Below are 6,333 nucleotides of genomic sequence, written 5' to 3'. Positions count from 1 at the left end.
GAGTTCATTTATCATGATGAGCACTGAGTAATGTATACAAATGTTGAATCACTATATTGTACATCTGAAACTAATAGAACATTGAATGTTAATTATACAGGAATTTTAAAAAATAATGTGAGGTTAAGAGTAGAACATACAATTTAGGAGAGTGACTATGTCATCCTTGCGCAGGGGCCATGCTAATCTTCTCTGTATCATTCCAATTTTAGTATGTGGGAGAGTGACTATGAAGGGAGGGCAAGGAAAATGAAGAATCTAAATGGAAAAACAGGTCAAGAGAGGGTCGTTTGTATATTTATTTAATATTTTTTTTTCTGATTACAAAGAATATATGCTTTATAATGAAAATCTGGAAATAAATTCAGACATCATTAAAAAGAAAATATGATACTGTCACAAGGACAAACATGTAAACCAATGGAATAAAACAGAAAGCCCATAAATAAACCCTAGCATATATAGAGTCAATTGATTTTTAACAAAGACGACAAGAATTCAGTAGGAGAGGTTTGTTTTTTTTTTCCTCAACAAATATTGCCTGAAAACTGGATATCAGCATACAAAATAATGGAGTTGGACCCTTATGTAATGCCATGCACAAAAATTGCCCCAAAATAGGTCAACAATCTAAACTTCAGAGTTAAAATTTTAAAACTCTTAGGAAAAAATGAGGGAAACCTTGATGATACTAGATTCTGCAACAATTTAATGGATCTGACAACAAAAGCACAGACAGTAAAAAAATAGACAAACTGGGTATCAAAATTAAGATCTTTACACATCAAAGGAGACTATCCAAAATAGTGAAAAACCACCTACAAAGTAGGAGAAAATATTTGCCAATCACATATCTGATCAGGGAATAATATCCATAATACATCATTTCTGTAACTCAACAACAAAAAACAACCCAAATCAAAAATTAGCAAGGGATCCGAATAGGCATTTCTCCAAAAAAGACATACTATTGGCTAAGAAGCACCTCACAAGATGCCCAACATCATTAATATTAGGGAAATGTAAATCAAACCCACAATAAGATACCAATTGACACCTACTAAAATGGCTATAATGATAGTAAACCAAAGCATGCACACACCCACAAAAACAACTACAGTGTTGGCAAGGATGTGGAGAAACTGTAACTTTCATGCACTGCACAAAACATGATGCTATCCCTGTGGAAATAGTCTGGCAGTTCCTCAAAAAGTTACATATAGAATTAATATATGAGCCAGCAATGAATCACTCATGAGCATACATACAAAATAATTGAAACCAGGTACTTCAATGTATATTTGTATATCGATGTTCACAGCAGTATTATTCACATTGTGAATGACCAAAAGATGGAAAAGTGTCCATCAACAGATGAATGGATGAATACAATGGAACTGCTCAACTACAAAAAGAATAAAAGTTTGATATATGTTACAATATGGAAAAGCCTTGGAAAAAATCATGCTAAATGAGATAAATCAGACACAAAAAGACAAATACTGTATGATTTCACTTATATACAGTTGCTACACTAGGCAATTTCATAGAGTCAGAAAGTAGACTAGAGGTTACCAGGGGTTGACGGGAGGCAGGAATGGGCAGTTTAATGGGGTACAGAGTTTATGTTAGGGATAATGAAAAATTTTGGATTCAGGCAGTGGTACTGGTTACACGACTTTGTGAATATATTTAATGCCACGGAAACGTACATCTAAACATGATTAAACGTTATTCTATGTACATTTTGCCATTAAAAGTAACAAACAGAATATTCAACTGTAATAAAACAAATTGTAGGTTGCAATTTCTATGGTAACCACTAAAAGACATGTATAAAATATATCATGATTAAATTAATAAATGGAAAATAGAATAATTTAAGAATATTAACCCAAAAGATGGCAAGGCAATAGAGAAAAAGAAAAGGTTTTGCTTACTATAATTGTTCTTTCAATAATCTTTGCAGTTCTGTGTCTCAAACTTTTCTGGCTACTCCCTGGTTTTCATATTTCTTATTATGTTTTCACCCAACTTCTCTGTGATACTTAAGTACCAACAGACATCTGTTATGCAAAATCCCATCATCTCCATTGCTATCACTGAGTTTGGCTTTTTACCTAGGGGGAGTGGTCACCTCTGCTGGCACAGAGGATTTAGAGAATTATGGAAATTGAAGGTTTTCAAGTGCAGCATCCTATATTTCCTCATCCCATGTATTATGGCTTCATTATTTCCTAACATTGGTCCTCTATTTTGCATAGATGGCTTGACTAATATGAAAACCTAGACTTCTTTAGAGGTTTAATACTCTTTTGGTTAAGTCCTGATATGAGTGCTAAGTTTTCTTTTTTCTTGTCTCAGGAAATAAGATACTCTTTATATGTAGCCAAGGGGACCCCTTTGGCTTTCACATTTAGTTTTACTTAATGATTAATCAACCTCAGCCCTTTAATTTTTTTTGTAGATCATCAGTTGACCTCAGCAACTACAATAGTAATCTATTGGGCTTGTAATTACTAATCACCTCATATTTCCAAGTCACACGATAGAGTACATTTACTAGTGCATTTCTCTCCATTAATACAACTCATCTCAATGCAATTGAGTTTTATCAATTCATCTCTTATGTTATGCCAGGAGCTATCAGTAATTCACTTACTACCAGTGATATAGTCCTTATAACCATGAAGCAGCAAATGGTACAGAGCACAAACCCCACTTTAATATCTACTTTCTCAGGAAACTTGAGAACTCACATCTGGACTTCTGTTTCCTCAGAAAGAAGATTCTGAGATGGACATTAGTAGGCAGGATGATTTTTGCACAGTTATGTTGGGATCAATATGTGTGCTAAAAGAAAGCAAAATTGGGTAGGAATACACATCAGTCTGCAATGTAATCAAGTCCTCAGCCAAGAGCTAAGGGAGTTCTCGATCAGGCTGGTACTACACACTTGTCCTGAGTTGGGGCAATAGGATCAAGCATGAATAGGCATTAGATCCTGGCTGCCCTTGGGAAGAGAATCAGGTTGAGTGTGACAGCTCACTTGAGCTGAAGGTAGTATGAGAGGGCTGACAGCTTAGTGTTGGTAGAAGCATGAGCACTTGTAGGTAAGTCATTCTGTCCTGAAGGGGGAGCTGGCTGACACAGTACAACACCTGCTACACAGAGACACTAGAGGTATTACAAGAAATTGAATCCACTATTAAATACCTTTCTAAAAAGAAAATCTAGATCCAGATGACTTAACTTAAAATTATTCCAAATACTTAAGGGATAAGTAACTTCCATATTTTACACACATTGCCAGGGAAAAGTTTCAGGAAGAACCAAGCCATTTTATGAGGCCTGGGTAATACTGGTATAAAAACTATAGAGGGACTTCAGAACAAAGAAATTTCCAAATCTCTCTCATGAATATAGATGAAACAATATTAAACACAATGTTAGTAACACAAATCCAATAATATAGATCACTAACGGTTTATTCTGGGAATATAAGATATATTAAAAAGTTCATTCTGAGAAATAAAAGATTTACAACCACTTAGTTACTCCCCCATAATACTTGAGAAAGTTTTGTCTAAATCTCCCAAGAAGCATGAGGATGAAATTTAAAAATAAATGAAAAGTACAGATTTTCAAGAAATCTGTAAACTTTGCAAATACTAAGCTTAATCAGATGAATTTCTGTTTTCAGCCATAATAATATAACTAGCACTACTTATATTACCCTCCATGCATAAGCAAAAGGAAATTTGTACAAAATACACCAGGCAACAGTTTTTTGGTGTTTGCTTTTTGTTTTTTAATTGAACAACAGGCTGCACAGGACTGTGATTCTTGATATAGAATAACAATGAAACAAATGATACCAATCCTATGATTAATCAGGTATTTTTTTTCCATTAATCATGTTTAATAATGTAGTGCAAGGTAGAGGGCCCAAGCAAAATTTAGTGGTCTTGGTAATTTGAATAGACAAGCACTGGAATTCCAGATGTCTGAAGAGTCTAAAGGACAAAGTGCAGGAAAGAAGGGAGCTATGTAGAGAAAACACTCTAGAAATCTGCATAGTTATTTCTGAATCTGCTGCTTAATACTAAGCTCTGCATACTTAGGATGAAATTTCATAAGGTCAGTCAAGAGTCAACTGAGAATCTAGCTGCTTAAAAATGTCCAGATCTCAGACAGGGCTGGAGACATTTAAGGTTCAACCAGCCTGAGTAGGGAGTCCTCTTTAATCACTGAGGACATTCTAGAACAATAAACCTTAGAGCAATTTACAACTGCCTTTATACGGCCTAAAACCCCAACTTGAAAGGATAGATTTGATCTCCCAGTAACTCATCTGCCAAACAAACTGACACTCTTAAAACAATAAAATCAGCTCTCAAAAAATGTAAAATCTGTAATTTCCAGCATCCAATTCAGGAAAATGTGACAATACAGGGATAGGTTTTTTTATTCCCAGGAGAAAAATCAGTTAACAGAAACAAGCACATATATATAAAATGGAATGAAATATAATAGAATTATTTACATGAGTTAGCATACAAGAAGACCTTAAAGAGCTAATGTAAATATGTTCAAGTATTTATTATAAAATGTGGAAATAACGAAAGATAAAAGATGAAAATATGGAACTTCTAAAAATGAATAGTACAGTAAGTAACATGTCTTTATTCTTTAGCTGCTTTAAGATTTTATCCTTATCACAGGTTTTCAGAACTTTGGTGTTTTAATAAACTTTTTACATCTTACAATAGTACAGTATACTGTTTATAATTAATGAACCAATATTGACATGCTATTACTAATGCTCAAACATTACTCAAATTAAAAAAAAATCGAATGTCCTTTTCATGTTCCAGAATCCCATCCACGTTACCATAATTAATCATTAAATCTCCTGAGGCTCCCTTTGACAATTTCTTAGACATTCCTTGTTTTACTAGATTTGACAGTTTTGAGGAATGCTAGTCAAGTATTTTGTAGAATTTACCTCAATTGGATTTTGTCTGATATTATTCTTATGATTAGACTGAGGTTACTGATTTGGAGGAGGAAGACCACAGAGGCAAAATGACATTCTGATCAAATCATATCAAAGGTGTCCATTATCAACATGACTTACTATTCTTGGTGTTAATTAAGCTTAATCATAAGGCTGGAGTAATATTACATTTCTCTACAGTAAAGGTACTCTTTTTACCCCTTTCCTTACTGTACTCTTTGGAAGAAATTCCACACTTTCTTTTCCACTTAATAAGTGGGGAATTATGCTCCACCTCCTTGAAGGTGAAGTAACTTCAGAAAGTATCTGGAATTTTTGTACACAGGAGCTTTGTCTCTTCTATTTATTCATCTTTTTTTTTTATATCAGTATGGACTCATGCATAATATAAAATCTGATTCCATTTTTTAATGTTTGTCTGCTATAACTTTAAAGCCACACCACTCCCTTTCCCCTAATGCATCACATCTGAGGAAGCTGATAAGAAAGTCCAGAGTTCTTTTGGCTCAAGTGGGAGTTTCAAACTTTGCAAGCCTCAGTCTACAGGCCCAAACCGTCACCTGACCCTATCTCCTAAACAAAATAAAAGCCCAGAGCCAGTCTCCTTTCCTGGCTCTCTCAATCCATTTTGGATCCCAGTATGTCTCATGTATGTCATAAATTTTTTCATATCCTCTTAGCCTGAATATGGCATCATCTGTTGCAACATCCAAAACAAATTTAGGTATTTGGATAATTTTTCAGCATGGGCAAAACAGTTTACTCAGGGTGGGCAAAACAATATGGATATTTATTTTATAATTTGAGGTTTGTAATCCAATACTAATATATTTATTTTCTTGCTCAAATTGTTCCAGCTTTGGCCATTGGGAGTTCCTGTATCCCTCTAACAAACCTCCATTGATTTATCTTTTATTATTAATTTTTTAGCACCCTCTTACTTTCTGACTAAAAGATACTCCAGTTACATCTTGTATAATTCCTGTCCAAATCCTAGAAGATCCAGTTCTTTAAGAACTCAAAGAAATAGACATTATACTGTTTCAGATATGGTACAGATACTGTATAAAAGGATATTCCTGAATCCTCCCATCTTTATGACATTACTCTCATTCATTTCATTTATTCCTATGGTATGATAGCCCAATAAGTTGTTACTATCATTGCATTAAACAGTTACTTGTACATCTATGAAGAATAAGAAAAAGATTTATTTTACCTCAAGTTTTTCTTCCCCAATGTGACAAAACTTATGTAAATCTAGGTATGTGACTTCTTTCTCCCTGAAAAATGGCTTTTAATATTTTTACAGG

The 6,333-nt window shown here is 34.0% G+C and overlaps 1 pseudogene; it reads right to left on the bottom strand.

The window, feature by feature from the left end:
* Nucleotides 1-128: 128 nt before the first annotated feature.
* On the bottom strand, nt 129-228 carry LOC115939864 (U6 spliceosomal RNA; annotated as a pseudogene).
* Between the last annotated feature and the right edge of the window lie 6,105 nt (nt 229-6,333).

The sequence above is a fragment of the Leptonychotes weddellii genome, chromosome 9 (assembly GCF_054177405.1).
Source record: "Leptonychotes weddellii isolate Sample4059 chromosome 9, ASM5417740v2, whole genome shotgun sequence".
Taxonomy (NCBI): Eukaryota; Metazoa; Chordata; class Mammalia; order Carnivora; family Phocidae; genus Leptonychotes; species Leptonychotes weddellii.
The sequence above is the reverse complement of the archived record's forward strand: the minus strand, read 5'-3'. Positions and strand labels throughout refer to the sequence as shown.